Raw genomic sequence first — 16,989 nt, 5'->3', positions numbered from 1 at the left:
GTATAACATGGGAGACAACGTGGAGTGAATGGAACAGACATTTACACACACATACAAAACACGACCCCACCACTTCTGCAGCGTACACCATGAAATTCACCGAGCAATCCGCAAATAAGTTCACATATCTTCAGTACAAAGAGGCGAGAAGGGGGCACCCGATAGCTTAGTGGTTAGTTAGTTAGTTAGTTAGTTCCCGTTATGCCGGTCGGCACGTAGGGCATTGACAAAGGTCCTCCACTTTTGCCTGTCCTGGGCTAGACTCCCCACAGTACCCCAGTGAGGTTTTGGGTCTTCATGTCTGCTCCACAGTTCGGCGCCAGGTGATCTTTGGGCCGACCTCGCTTTGCGTTTTTCCTTCTGGCGTCCAGTGTAAGGCAGTTTTTATGATGGAGTTGTCTCCGCCTCGCATGGGACGTGACCAATCAGCGCCATCGCTTCTTCAACAGGATGGTGGCCATACTCTCCGCCCGCACTGGGCAAGTAGTTCATCGTTGGAGATTGTCCTTGGCCAGAAGATCCAGAATTCTTCGCAGCTTTTGTGTGGAAGACTGACAGTTTTTGAGGTCGGCGGTCAGTCATTCGCCAGCACTCCGAGCCATACAGTAGAGTGACATGACCAGACTCTGGTAGTCTCAGTTGGTATTGATGCTGTACTGTGTCGACTTCCAGATGTTGCGTAGGCTACAAAAGATGCCCCTGCTTTTGCTCAGTCTGCTCTGGATGTCAGGCCTGCTCCCATCTGCGTGACCACGCTACCCAAGTAGGGAAGCTTTCAACCATCGGCAGGTCTTCTCCTCTATGCTGATCGTGTTTGGATTGGTGGTGTCAGGTCATCACTTCTGTCTTTGTCCGGCTGATTGTGCAGTCCGACAGATAGATGCTGTGCAAAAGTTGCAGGCGAGTCGTCTTCTTTGCATGTGCCGTGGGTGTGTGACAGCAGGGCCAGTCGTCGGCAAAGTCTATCTTCTAAGTCGTGGAGAGTGTCATCGTTTGCCCCTTTGTTCATCTTCTGCTTGTATGGCGCGTTACCAGTCAATGACAAGTTAAAGAGCAGGGAAGACATCACGCACCCTTGTCTCACTCCGATCCGGACCTCAAATAGATGTCACTGTTTCCAACACAGCATGAAAAGTTGTAGCAAAACATAAAAATGGAAACTTCGAAGTAAGGACGCAAGTTAGCAGCACACAGACGCTTTGATGTGGAACACGTTGCAGGATCCCAAGCTGAAAAAATGCCTTCATCTCTTCAAGTGAAAAACAGATTTCAGGCACTTGCAGACATGACAGACATTTGCGAGGCAGACGCAGAAAGCATAAACCAGAGATGGGACCTTGTGAGAACAGTCAGAAAAGCAGCGAGACGAGTCTTGGACTGAGAGAACTAAGAAGAAGGAATGATAACACCAGAGACGTGGAAGCGATAGAGGAAAGACGAGACCTTAAAAAGAAGGTGGCTAGCACCAGATCTGAAAGACTGCAAGAGACATTCAAACTACAGTACAGAGAGATGAACCGGAAAGTGAAGCGCTCGGCGAGATCAGACAAGCGTGCCTACTTGAACAACCTAGCAAGTGAGGCAGAAGAAGCAGCAAGAAAAAGGAGAACAAGGAAAGCTGTACAAGATCACCAGACGATTAGCGGCAAATTCCACAGCACCACAATGCCCCAGTCAAGGACAAGGGAGGGAAGCTGCTAACGACAGAGAGAGAACAGAAGCACGCTGGGCCGAACACTTCAGAGAGATCCTGAACAGACCACCACCTTCCGAAGAAGCCGACATACAAGAAGCCATTGAGGACCTAGACATTAACATCGCCCCACCAGAGAAGCAGGAATCATCACAGCAATTAATTCCTTGAAGAACGAAAGGCACCTGGTCAGGACAATCTGAATGCTGAATTATTCAAGACGGACCCAGAACTGGCAGCCAATATCCTGCAACCCCTATTTACGCAATATGGGAAGGGAGCAAGTCCCAGATGACTGGACCAGAGGAGTGATCGTCAAAATCTCAAAGAAAGGATCCCTTAGCGACTGCAACAACTGCGAGGAATAACTCTCCTGTCCATCCGAGCAAGATCATGACAAAGATCATCATCCAACGAATCTCAGAGGCAGTGAACACACAACTTAGAGAAGAACAGGCTGGTTTTCGTAGAAGAAGAGGATGGACCGACCATATTCGCACTACGCAACATCATTGAACAGTGCACAGAGTAGAGCAGCTCTATATTAATCTTCGTAGATTTCCAGAAGGCTTTTGACAGCATCCATAGAGAGAGCCTTTGGAGCATCCTGAGAGCATACGGAATACCAATGGAAATTGTACTATTGATCAAAAGCTTAGTGGTTAAAATACCTTAATTCTGTGGGTACACGTAGAGATTTAAGAAAAAGTTTCATTTCGAAAAGGTATTACATTTGACCAAGTAATATTGAACTACTGAATCTTATGTCAACACAAAAATGAAATAATACTGTCTATCCTTGGCAAGTTTTTTATTTAACGACAAAGAAAAGAAATACTATTCTACGCTAACGTAATTTTTCATCTATTGTGTATTATATATTTTCCCTGTAATATGTTGTATATTACTCCTTTTTAATCGGCCCAAAGACCTAACAAAATAAAACATTCGTATTCGTATACATTAATTCAATTTTGGCCAGGCAAACCTCCGTGTACTTGTTCTTGGTGTTTACAACCTTTAAGCTTTGAGCATTCGTCCTTCATTTTATGACAGAAATAGGATAAGGCCATCGTTTGTCGCTGTAGTCAGCAGATTATTTCGACAATCAAAGAAATAAACTTCAATTTCTCTTTTATCCAGTTTGACGCGATAGGTACTTATTTGGAAAAAAAAAGGTTCTCATTCTCTCCAATTCCTAACAAATGTATCAGCTTATATCCCGTTGTCAAAAAATAATTTTAAAACGAATCAGATTATGTACAGCGACTCTCATTTTTCACACGCTTAAAAGCTTTACAATTATTGATTCTGTTACTATATCTGTGTTTTTGACTTAATTCTTTCACCTGTATCATTGTTAATAAATTATAAACACATTTCCAATTTGCGTTTGTCTAAGATAAATAACAACGCAGCTAGTACATCGGATGGTAGAACCAGAATGTTATTCTTTTGTTATTTACAATTTTCGACCGGTCTTCTTTTTTGGAGCTCCCCACAGACATGTTCAACTGCATCTCAATGTCATCTATTTTTCTTGGAAACGTCGTCCGAATGCAGCACACAGCCAGAGATGATGTAAGACACAGGACACCAGTCACACTCAAAACAATATGACCTATTACAGCTCATTACAACAGGTTAAAACGCACGCAGCACGCCAGTGGATCGCCATCTCAACCAGCAGCTCAGGTGGGGACTTGCCTAGCGTTTGTTTGCCCTATAAGGCGATGGTTGCTCGGTAGCTTCAGGCGGCCATAGTAAAGATATCAACGACATATGGCTACAGGATTAAGCATTATCTGAGTTTTGGATGTGTAAAAAAGTACATTGAGTGCGTGCAACGTAGTAGGTCACACACACACACACAGACACACAAATACACTCACAGAGCTCTCCATAACCAGGAGAGGGTGGGAAAGGTGATACCTTAGTCGTGCTCGCGGAATTCGCCATCCCATTATGTTCAACGCCGTAACTGAAACACAGCTATCTTCACAATATCTTCAGTCCGAAACAGGACACATTCTTTACATATAGTCTGTTCAAAAGAAACGACTTTTATTGGAAGCACACAGCATTTTGGCATGAGATTTTCTACAACAAAAAAAAATCACGATAATTTTTTTTTTCTTTTTTATAATGAACATTCTACAGAACAGCTTCAGTCGAGCGCTCAGTCCTAACAAATATATTTTAACATCGCATGAAAAGCGCTATAGGGGGTAGTGATGATGATATGAGAGCACATTCAAGTCGTGGCTTTTTACTGATTGAAAGAAAGACAGCCAAGTATTTGAAGCAAATAGAACGGCCCAGATAGAAGTTTTGCAATAGTTTCTGACGCGAACCCCACAGTAGACAGTCAAAAAACGAATACATGGAAAAAATAAAGCGTGTGAAAAAAAGCGATTACATAAAGATTACTAAAATTATCTCCACAGGACGTACATCGGTGGCTCGACCACCACCTGCGTATCACGTATCTCAAATAGTGCATGAAGGACAAGTCGGGTAGATGTCTTTATGTGATAGGCGGGAAGTGTAACTCGAAATGTTTTTATTAATTGTAAGTGTCAGTTTTCTGCTCTAAGGGGGTTCCTCTTTTAAGAAAGTGATGAAAAGGAATGTCAAAAACAAGCGTTTAGTTTGAGCAGTACTCTGCATTACAAATTTTATTGAAACTTCAGCTGCAACATTTTTTAATGTGGTTAAAAAATATTAAGTTAACGAAGGCTTTTAAACACTAATTTGTAAATTTAAAGCAAAGTTCCAGGCTAGGGGTAAGAAGTCTAGAGCAGTGTCATCAGTTTGAGCATGCAGTAGTGTCATGTAGTCCCTTGCCTCGCTATTCACATAAAATTAAACAAAATGCTACCTACTGGTGAGATGTTGCTGCAGATATAAGAGCACCAGAGACCACTTCTAAAAATTATAGAAATTTAGAGGATGGTCATTGTTTACCGCTTTTGTTCGATGATTAGTAGTAAAAAGAAGAAATTATTTTACAAGTTAGAATACATCTTTGGTTTTGATGTTGCCTGCTTACATTTAGATCATTGTTCTGCATTTCTTCATTATTACTTTATTCAGTTTTATTTACAAAGATCCTTTGCTGAACACTTCTATTCATATACGTCTATTATGTCAGCAAATATGTGCATAAAGCACATGAACTAAACTTCGGACACTGTAAATGAAAACATGCCAGTGTACAATGTAGATGGCAAGCAAGGTGCAGGAATACAATAATATACCTGATCATAGAGCTTATTCTCTTTCGCCTATCCTGTTGATGTTCATACTTGCAAATGTGTTACTCTTTCACGCGCGCACTCGCCTCCACACACACACACACAAACACCACACACATACACACATACACACATACACCACACACACACATACACACACAGAAGCAGCGAAACGAAGAAAGTGTTTAAAGCTTACAAAGAGAGGATTCATAGCTTGCTGTTGTCACCTAGCCGCCTAGTGACACGTATTGAAAAGATAATTCACAAAAATAATGCCCACCTGGAATACTAACCACACCTAACGATGACCCAAACAAATCTTAGAGAGAACCCAGCGCGAAGACCGATGCGCTAGTGAACCCTAACAATATGTAAATAAAAGTCTAGTCTGCCTAATATATTCTGCACAGCGGTTACCTTAAGCGTCGGCTTCACAAATATAGATATACACAGAGTATAGCTACGTGGATTTGCTGGCATGTTCCACCTGAATCTCACTATCTACGATGACACGGAAAGAAAACAGCTTCAATAAGATCAGAGGATAGTTAACTTTAGTGAGGACGAGGAGTGGTGGCTAGGGAATTATTTTAGGCTATATCACCAGAGAGAATAGATATCCAATATCAGATCACGATATTACAGAAATCATGCAAACATCCTCAAATGCATTTCAAATAGGTTGTACTTACACTAAAAAATGATAAAAAAATTAAATGTTTATCATATTTTAGCTGAATTGTAATGGTACATAGAAGCAAAGTTATGCATTACCTATATTGTCTGTCATTTTACTTACTAACTACGGACTAGGTAACGCTATATTTAAGAGCTTCTCTCACAAAAGCTTGGTTATTTTCAGTCAATTTGGGTAGTCACTCTCATGGACACTGATGTTGCTGCCTTGTCAAATGCTATTTGTAAAAAAAAAAAAAAGAAGAAAACTATGGGAACAGCAAGTTGCATTTTTTTTTATCTAATTACTTCATTTATCTAATAAAACAAAGTGCAGCGTATCTCGGTTTTTCGTGGAATGTATCTTTCAGACAGAGGCAATAGGCAGGGGAGCTCGATGCAAAAAAAAAAAAAAAAAGTATAATACGATTTTTCTGGTTTACGCATGCGCACGCGCGAATTTTCCAGGTGATCCCCGAGGATCGGAGTGTACACAAATGCCAGTGTCCCATCAACTGCGCTGCGGTGAAAGTGGTGAAAAAGCTCGCATGCATGGCGCTCACCTGGAGACCGGCCAGCTCCCGGGAGGTTGCAGGTTAAGCGGTGCGTAAATTGCACTCGCGACAAGACTTCGGCCCCAAGTCTCAGTGGGACAACGAGAATGGAAGGGTTTTGGGAATGAAGCAAAAGCTTTGTACTGAACAAAGAAAACAATTCGGCTTTGCTCCTTCACCAACAGCGAGAGGCTTTACTTTCGTGACAGGTTTCTAATCAACAACAAGGCCACCTACGGTTAGCGGATGATAGCAATTTCTGGCTCCCCTTAATGTGCGAACTTTAAAAGGCCTCGCAATTCCGCGTCTGGATGCTCTTTATTTCTTCACGGCAGATCCTGCGTTTTACGCCACCGTATCCTCCCACCTATGTCTTACCAGTTGTCCACTTTTCTCACGCTGCTTTGTGGAAATCTTTCCTTCTACAGCCATTCTTTTAACTGGATATATTCACCTGTGCAGACTTTCTCGAACTGTGATGAAAAACGTCTGCAAGCCAAGAGATTTCAGAAGTATGTGATTGGAAATGAAGGTATGTACACGGCAGTTATTAACAGCTTTATTTCTTGGATTTTGCAGCTAGTATTTACTTGTTTATAGAAAGCTATTTTTTTCATCGCCACTTAATAAATGCAATTTATTTTCCAAGTAACAGCGGTTAGTGTTTGGAAAAAGTGTAAAAAATAACTATGCTTATACGCCACATAGAAAGTTGCTAGAGGTCTCCTATCACTGTCACTTTCTTAAACGCAAATTAACTTTCATGCCGTTACGCGAGGAATTCAGCCGTTTTATCTGAAATAAGTTATATAGATATAACAAGACATTTTTCCATTAACCAACCAGTGTCAAGTATATTTCTGAAAAAGTACAAGATTAGTCTTATTCGCTAACACAAAAATCAGTAAGGATGTTCATTTAATAGTTTTCATCAGACATGAAAAGGGAAGTACACGGAACAATAGGACAGTACAACTTGAAAAAAGAATTGAAGGTTCACAGATATTTTGTATACTTTTTTTTTTTTTGGGGGGGGGGGATACGCAATTGAAAATGTATGTGTACGAATCGCGGAGGTTACCTAACCTTTACTTATTTTCTTGATTGTGTAGCAGAAGATCGCTGGTACAAGACCTGCTAAGTATTTTCGATTGTCAATTCAAAGGCTGCTTAGTAGAAAATGTTATCTGATTTATCAATAAATAAAAGCTCTATTCATCAGCAGTTTGGTAGTAATTGTTACCTGACCTATCAGTAAACTCAAGACGGTGGAAGGAGAGGATAGGGTCCCTCTTTCTATCCCGTGGTCTATCACGGAGAGCTGTTTACTTCCACTGCCTACCACGGTTAATAGGCCATGTGATTCACCATCTTTATATGCAGCACCCCGCATGGCTCAGTTTAAATTGTTCAACATCAAAGTCATTCAACCGCGCTGATCTAATTTTCCAAAATTTTACTAAAGATTTATGGCGAGCTCTCTAGCACCAGTCCAGCGTTGTGTAAAGAAAAAAGAGATGTATAAAATAATAAAAAGAATATAGGACTGATTTGTATAGCCTTCAACGATAAAAAAGTCATTTTGAGACCAATGTGTGCATGAAGAGAAAAAAGAGGAGGAAACAAATAGTGTGTATGAAGGGAGAGAAAGGTTCATGAAGTATAAAGTGTTCTTTGAGTAATCGTGGCACGCACACGCACACGCACACACAAACATACACACACGAACACACACACACACACCAGACACACACACACACACACACAAAAGTATGTACTTACCACAAAACGAGGATCTGCTTGTGACCGCGCCAATCGGGAATATGTGAAATACTAGCTCATCAACATCAGTTTTTTAATGTACACAAATGTACACAAAAAAGTATCGTCATGAAAGTTAAGCTTCTGTGATTTTGCTGCCTTTTGTCTTCTTGTTCTCCATGCATACCATTATACTAACAGACGAAGTGAAAACAGAACTTTCAAAAGATCTTATTGTATACCGCTTCCCTCTGAGTTATCAAGGAGACAGTACATAACATGCAACATACCTACTGCACGTCCATTCACTGGGGACATTGCACGCGTCTATAAACCCAAATTATTTACTGCTCTAGGTTTTCTTACAAACAATACAAAATTAAATGCAGGTAAACTTTTAATGTGTCAACACACAACAATGACAGTAGATTGAGCGGATGCTTTGCTGATGCTTTTCTCACCCATTCTCACCTGAAGTTGCGGAGGGATAAACCACAACAAAATTAAGAGAACTCAAAAAACATACACATTTCTTAACAAAGTTATATGCGGTAAAACTGGTTTAAATATGTTGAGAACATTTAGACAGCATCAGTATTGAAAGCAGTGTGATTTGGTAAGCTATTTTTGCATTATTAATACTTTATTCTTGGAAAACAGTTCGCGAGGGAATTTCCTCTTTCAGAAGGTGGTTTAAAAGAGCAAAGGTAGTGGGCTCGTCACTGTGTCTTTACTCTGATAGATTATTATTTTAAATTAAATGTTAATGGATGTAGTGCATGACAATCCTGAAGAAACATTTATTTTCAGTTTGCAGATGTCGAAAACTAGGATTACCTGGAACGAGGAGAACTAGGACACTGCTACGGAATTTTCACACAATAGTCATCTGCTCTGCTGCTCTTCTTTTTCCTGTTGCAAGTTACTCTTTACCTAATCCGGATACTTAGGCATTCAAAAGCTTTGCTGGGTGTTGTCAACTCTCAGTTGGGTGTTTCCCGTGTAGCAAGAGAACAACTCTTTGTCCAGTGACTTACCACAAAGCTTACGACATGGTTCACATCTCTTTACTGCCAAATGGCAAACTCTGTTAGCTGTGTTTGCTACAGCAGATTATGGCATCCTTATCACAGTCATTTCGTGTGCTTTGAAATGGTTCTGAAAATACCTGACTGATCAAGCCAGTCTTTGGTAGTTGTAGGCACTACATCTTTGCTTGTTCTTTTGACGCACGGAGTGGCTCTGTTCCTGAGCCTCTTTTGCAATAGCTGGCATACCAGAACACACGTCTGAAATATAAGATATCCAATAGTTGCAATAGCTGGCATACCAGAACACACGTCTGAAATATAAGATATCCAATAGTTGCAATAGTTGGCATACCAGAACACACGTCTGAAATATAAGATATCCAATAGTTGCAATAGCTGGCATACCAGAACACACGTCTGAAATATAAGCCATCCAATTGTTGCAATAGTTGGCATACCAGAAGACACGAGTCAGAGAATACGATGTCAAAACAATCACCTTCAAGTCCAAAGAGTGAGCTAAACAAATTTAAGAATGCCCATAGACATAGAGTGAACAGTTGAATGCTTTAATCGTGGAAAGTATGGAAAAGGAACACACGTTTCAATGTTTTCCTCGTTTCAAAGAAAGATAAAACGAATTTATGTATGCCTTGTTTGAATAAGGAATTTTAGAACTCGTTACCACCAAAGGTACAGTTAATGGCAAATTGTACTATATGCTACTAGATTTTGCTTGCTCGTTCATAACAGTAATATACCAGATTGGGGTTAAACCAGAAGAGATAACACATAGATATCACAAAGAAGACCACGTTGACACTGTTACTATTTCAAATGTCACAGGTCTTTGATAATGTTACGCATGCTATCACCAAGGTTTTATTCTTCTTGTTACTAATGTTCACAATGCAGCATATGCTCTCATGTGCATAAAAACCACACATAAAAACCAAGCAGATGATCGTCCTAAACTTCGCGAGACACGCCGGAGGTGAAAAAATTCGAACAATTTTTTTAATATCTTGAGGTCCTGACATCCTGTCGCGCTTAACAGATATCAACCCGACAGTTCATTCCACCAAGTGAGAAGTGGGCGGTACAGGTTGTATTTTTCTCGGGCACCACGTTAACCCAGAAAAGCTTGTATTAACCGCGAATAACTCCTACCAGCTATCAGATGCTTAACGATCCGAAACGAAAAAAAAATCAGATACGTTACTCTTCTGGCGAATGAGTATTTCAGAGAGAATCATATCCCAGCGGCTCCCGACAGGTGGCGTGGCCTTTTCAATCCTCCGCGTGCTTGTGATACACTAATAATCGAGCTTCGCATACAGAGCTCCATTCGCCCAGGCTGAAACGCTAAACAAATGTTGTTTCTAATGGTCAACTGAAACAAATGGATTTGTATTTCCCAGTGGTGTGACAGTAAATGAAATTTAACTGGTAATTGCCGTGCAAGGCACTTTTGTAACATGTGCAGCCACTTTGTAATACATTTTAACTCGTTTTCACGAAGCACATTTAGACAGCAGGTGAGCGGCCATGAATACCAGTCTGGACGATCTTACCAAAGATTTGAAGAACCTAGATATTTCTTTCGTACCGAGTAAGGAACTAGCCTCGCATGGTAGCGATTCATATTACTTTGACATGTGCCCACAACTTACCTCTCCACTACATCTGCTCTGCAACGGGAGATATGTGTGAGTCTTATAGGGAATAGTTGATCCGCCTGCTGGATGTGCAGGAAGGATATCAAACTCATTAAACTGTCATGTGGTAACTTTGATGGATAAGTAACAATCTCCCCAATTATGGTCTAGGGTGGATTGTTTACTAGCCAGAAACCTCTTATACAAGAAAGGGGGCGAATGTGCCTGTGTAGAGATGGAATATGAGGTAGAAGCGCAGAATTGTTATAAGTGGGACTCGACCTTAAGTGGTTAGAGTAAGCCAAGAGCGACCAGCACAGGTTGTTCTTTGATCATTCCCTGGGAATTCTTCATTGCAGGAAGGATCATTTGAAATGATGTTTCTCTCATCTCTTATCCATAATCTTTAATTTAGTGTAAGTTATTTCTTCCTAGATCATGGGTATTATCGACTGCAGTTTGCTACCTGTTCGTTTCCAAACACAGAATTGAAAAAAAGTACGCATACAGTACATGATACTCAGAGTGTGTGCGAACTGAGATCTATTTAACACACTCTCAATGGCCTTCTCAAAACTGAATAAAATCTGATTAACTGGCTCTTTAAGATGTATCAAAAGTATCAAGACTTGAAATAGTTCTTTTTATTTTAAAGTTGCTTAGTTCAGCAATCTGTTGGCCAGTTTTGGTCAAGCAGCTGTCTACCGGTTTTTAATTTCAAAGTTCATTACCTCGATCACAACAGTATGGAGAATTTCCACTAAAATTATACTATCGATGGGTTAATTAGGACTGGTGCATCACAGAAGACTACAGAATGCCGTAAAATAATGCAAATTAAATTTATTTTGTGCTTACCTGCTTTAGTAGCTGCTTTACTTCTTGGTCTGGCAGTGTCTGCGTTTGTGATTATCCTCGAGTACACTGGTGTCATTCCGCCAACAAAATAATCCCATTGTGCTTAACCGCATCTAAATGGTCTTAGATCTTTTATTCGAAGTAGTTGCCACTCAGTATTATCATTCTATATTAGACATTTTAAATGGTAATACACTTCTCAATATGGGAAAATTAATAGTTTTCATATTTGTCCTCGCCGACATAGAAAAGTTTGGTCACATGACATCGACTGCATGAAAGCTATTTTTAGCCATCTGCTGCTGCGCAACTGATTTGTCATTCATTTCTGTTTAAAAGCAATATTTTCTCAATAAAATTGAACAAGAAGTGTTCCTTCCAAGGTGACGATTGGGTTAACATTTAGGAAACATCTAATAACTATTGATATACTGGAGAGTTCAGCAAACACACCGGTTGGTTTATTTTTATCATGGTCCAGCTAAATCATTTAGCAAATGTTTGAATTTAAGAAAACTAAGCATATATAAATTTCTGAAAAAACAAAAATTAGCAAGCTGTTCTTCCAAGGAGTAATCCATACCAAAATATCTTTCATCTATTTAGGTTCAGTATCTGATGCAGCTGTGCTTGTGTTACTTAAAAACTTGTTTTGAAAGTGTATTTGTGTATGCCATGTAGATTTGAAGTGAGTAGGTCAATTTTCTGGTTATGGTCAATCTTTTTATTGCAGGCACTTTTCAGATGCAGAAGGTAGGCACTGGAATGAACACCTATGACAACTCAAGGAGGAGGGCCTGGCAATTAGCACTGAAGTAGAAAATATCAAGAAAATCCTCTTGGTGACAGCAGCACTAGGCTTTCTGGACATAATGATCTAGAGTTCATGCCACTTTCTTGAAGAGAGTTTGTCCTGCATCTGCACCATGTGGATCTACTCAGCAGGGTTATCTCCAGTGGAATGCTACCACTTACAAATGCCATTAATACTAATGTAGTTTTTTGGAGTAATTATCCCAAGAAAAATCTTCATCAATACATGGGAACACTTCAACTGAGAATATTCTGTGATGTTATAGAACTAAATAATTAAGGTGAGAAAAGACCGAAAATAGTAAAGTGCCAACTACTACTTCTACTACTACTACTACTATTATTATTAGTAGTAGTAGTATTAAATACCACCCTTTTCACATTTGTATGGGCTTACACACCTTTGCATCACTTCCTTACCTTCATCTTGTGGGCGGACCTACCCTTCCACCACTTTTTTCTCATAGGAATCCCACCCCTTTATCACACTAATATATAGGTATGCACACCAAGGCACCGCTTCTTTGCCACCAGCAGGTGAGCTGAACTACACATCCACCAATTTTTTCCCATCAACAGGGTAGATCCGTAGATGGCGGTTGCTTTCCCGATCTCACCATAAGAACAAGCACAACACTCTCATAGGTTCCAAGTCCTTTTACTTTAACGCCAGTCGATAGTTCTGGCTAAGGCGAAACCACCTCAACACACACTCGCGCTCTCGATGAAACATGCTTTCCCCTCTGCGCTGTCCCCTCACGGTCTGACTCCTGCCCTCTTCACCCGACCTTCATGCCCGACTTTCCTCCCAAAACATCCCTGCACCTCCATCCTTTCGCTAGTCGACACCCTCCCGCTCTCCTTCGGTCACGGGGTTGTCACCCGGCCAGTACCTACCCCCAACCCACACACACACACCTCCACGGCTGTACCTATTCCCCTGGGCGTGTACGTTCGTGCATATGTGTGTATGCGTGCTATGTTCCATTACTACTATAATTCCACCCCTTTACCACATTCATATAGGCATATCAAGCTTATCACAGCTTCAGCAATGTTCTAATCCGTAAATACCACGAGCATCTAGCAGGCTTTCCACACGACAGTTTAAATATTAAAACAGCAAAATACTCAAATAACCTTATTGTGCTCCCTTTTCAATTACATTTTTGTAAGTGCTTTGATGATGCAGTTATATTTATGATTTAGCTCACATCTTCCCATTTCTATTTTTTTTAATTATTAACTATTGGATAAATGATATTATTATTTTATATAAAATTTATTTACCTACTAATAAAATATATGTGAACACCATGCAAGCTGTTTTGTCCTTTTAAAGACTGTTGTAATCAAATGTACTAAGGACAAGGAAACAATCAAATGTACTCAAAATTAAGTGTACTTCACCATCAGTCATGTGAGTTTATGTAATGTATCAACTGACCATTATGTACATCAATGAAAGGTAAAACACAGAAAGAACCCAGATTTACTGAAGTTCAAATACTTATTTGGAATTTGTATAAACAAAAATGTTAATGACATATTTAATTGAACATTTATGTCATGCAGCTTCACAACCAAAACAAGTTGCATTCTCTGGACTGCTGACCAACAAATAACACCACAGGAAACTCAAAATATAAAACAACACTTACTAACAATAACACACTAAGATACACAAAACATTCTTAACCACTAAATCTGTGCTCAAAAAGCTTCAAAGAAGTACCCCGGAAAATACAGTAAGAAATCAAGTATAAATATACGCTTGACATATAAGAATAAATTGCTCTGATGTATTCTACTTTTTATATGAAAACAAAAATAATCATATCCCATCTTACTTTCACTGGTTGAAATATTTAGATATATACTAGTCATGATTATAACTTCTACCACAAAAAATCTATTCTCCTGAATGCCAATGACATTAATAAACTAGTTAATTGGTAAATAAAAATGACACTAATAAAATAAATTAATGGTACACTTTCTTTCGATCAAAAGAAAAAGTAGGATGACATTTCACATTATATTTTGATAAAACTAGATGTTGTTCTTATTTTTAAAACACAAAGTAATATAATACTGACAGATATGTCACAGAGTAGTTAATCTACCAAAATATATCATTCCACACATATTCATCATAGGCTAATAAAATTAACGAAAAATGTAAATACTATGCACACAATACCACATCAAACATCAATGCTGCTTAGCAATCCAATGTCCACCTTCTTGTAGCCATTCATTCTTTTCCTCACTCTGGGGCCGAGGTCTTGTTGCGCAAGAAAAAGTTCGGCTTTTCTGAAGCATATCTTTAAGACAGCGTGCAATAGGCAGGAGAAAAGATGTGAAAAGAAAATTTAAAAAAAAGTAAATGTCCTTCGATTGTTGGGGAAAACCTGAAAAAAACTCGCACTTGCCACGATTCTTTCTGGTTTGGAATGCGCACGCGCGGGTTTCCCCCCATGACGAGGGTATCAATGACGAATATGCAAATGTAGGTGGCAACCAGTTCACGGAAGGTTGGAGGTTTAGCCATGCGTGAAACGCCCACGCGACAATACCTCGGCCCCTGTTACTGCTTCTCTGTATCACCAGTTTACATTTCATGCACTTGCACATTACAGTTAGAAGTGAAAGTGCAATACAAACACATCATGTGCATCATTAATATCAACCAGGTACACTGATTCTACAAAATAGGGTCTTTTAAAAGTGTGTTTGGCGCACAATGATAAAATAAGGAAAGTTTGGTAAAAGATTTATGTGTATAACTCGGATAAAAGTGTCTCATGCTTACACAGTATGACAAATACTATGTTCACCATCCAGGGAGCTCAGCCTATGTTTGTTCCAGGCACCTTTTAGAACAGAAGAAAGCAGACTAATTATAAAAGTGTTGCTGTGGGTAACCAAAGACATTCCCAGTTTTGTCATGTTCTCACTTGGTGAATGTGTTTACAGGTCTGTCTCTCACAAATGAATGCAAGCACACACACACATACACACTCACACACACACACACAGGGGAAGGTGTGTAAAGAGAAAAAGAAAATGATTGTAATGTTTACTACATTTAAAAGATCTAGTCAAAGAACACTGGAACATGGCATTGTATAAATTCAATTTCAAAATCAAACTTTTACATTAAAAAAGACTGGGAAATCGTCAAGCAAATATATTTGTCATCAAATCTTCTATTATACACAGCAGTTTCACACAAAGGGGTGAGGCCAACAATCATTTTGTTATAAGTAAAGATTTATTAGCTGAAACAATTATCACATACATTTTTTTTTAAGTTTTCCTTATGTTTACCTGCATAGATACCACCATACAGCCACTGCAAGGGCACTGAAAACCATATCTGCTTGACAGATGGATTATGTGAGTTAATCAATAAGGCCATATACATTGTTTACTGGTTTTATTCTTCAAAGATTTCCTGTGCATTAAGACCATTAATGTTGAATATTAGAATGAAGGAAGGAAAATATATCCGCGGGTACCCCTCGCGCGTAAGTTTTCCCATAAAAATACTTCTTTTCATAATGGTGTACGTGTGCTTACCATAATGTGATACTTCAGCTTATTTTTGCGCTATCAAAGATTTGATGAGAGGATGGATGTTGCTGATGGCTGGTATAACATCACCTTCAGGCTGAAGTCAGTTTCGTTCTTTAGTTTTTATTGCAAAGTCGAGAAAGCTCTTCCACATAAATACACTGAAGGAAAAGGCAACAATGCTGACCACAATGCCTTACTCAAATCTTTGTACGGCCGTCACGATTGGAGAAAGTCTTTCAGTTTCAGGTATTGCTGCAAATCAGTTCGTGTTTCTGAGATACTTAGCAGCTATTGAATGAGATTAGCAAGGTCACTACACGACAATGTTAATGGACATAGTTATATGCTAACAGCGACTGCTTTATGGGGACTTACAACAAATATAGTGACAGAAACACTGTCACTAAAGAAATTGTAACTGAAGATAATAATTCCTTTTCCTATTTCATTTCAGGGGCTTCATGCAAGCAGGGACAACAAGGAAAACCTAATCCATATGAGAATTTTAAAAAGTCATATGAATGAAAATGTCACACTTGGCTTCTGAGTGATGGACCATTCTTTGTAAACTGATTAATCGTTGAGTTTATGATTTGAAGTTTCAGATAGAATATTTGCTCCACAATGCATGAAATCTGGATTACTCTCACGATGCACTCAATTATGACGAAGAGCCAGTATGTGATTTTATGTTTTATATGGTTTTATTTGTTAGCTTTATGGTAACGCTATCATTGCATTCATTTGCATGATCTGAAAAGATAAAGGGGCTCAAATGCCCTAAGGGCAATGAACTGAAGGAGTTCACAGTATCAAGACATGTGGAATGTGAAGCAGCTCCATTACATTCCATTGAATTTTACCATCTCAGTTGAAGCCCATTAACCAACAATAAATTCAAATGCTCAGTAATTAATATGATGGGATAACGTCCTTTGTTGTTTGAAAAATGGCATTGGCAATTCCCATCGCTCATGTTACATTAACATTATTCCTAACGAATTTTGTGCTTTGAAAGGTCCTTGTCACTGATAACATTGCGGAATATATGTTTTTTACGCGACTGTCCACTGCAACAAGTGGATCATCTAGGAGATACACATCTAC

The 16,989-nt window shown here is 39.3% G+C and overlaps 1 protein-coding gene across 1 annotated transcript in view; it reads right to left on the bottom strand.

Moving 5' to 3' along the window:
- Positions 1-11,516, bottom strand: part of LOC112557332 (transmembrane channel-like protein 3) — a 40,133-nt gene extending 28,617 nt beyond the window's left edge. The window contains exon 1 of the mRNA XM_025227128.1: positions 11,488-11,516. The gene's annotated coding sequence lies outside the window, so the exon portion shown is untranslated. The remainder of the gene's footprint in view (positions 1-11,487) is intronic.
- Between the last annotated feature and the right edge of the window lie 5,473 nt (positions 11,517-16,989).

This window comes from Pomacea canaliculata, linkage group LG2 (genome assembly GCF_003073045.1).
Source record: "Pomacea canaliculata isolate SZHN2017 linkage group LG2, ASM307304v1, whole genome shotgun sequence".
NCBI lineage: Eukaryota > Metazoa > Mollusca > Gastropoda > Architaenioglossa > Ampullariidae > Pomacea > Pomacea canaliculata.
The sequence above is the reverse complement of the archived record's forward strand: the minus strand, read 5'-3'. Positions and strand labels throughout refer to the sequence as shown.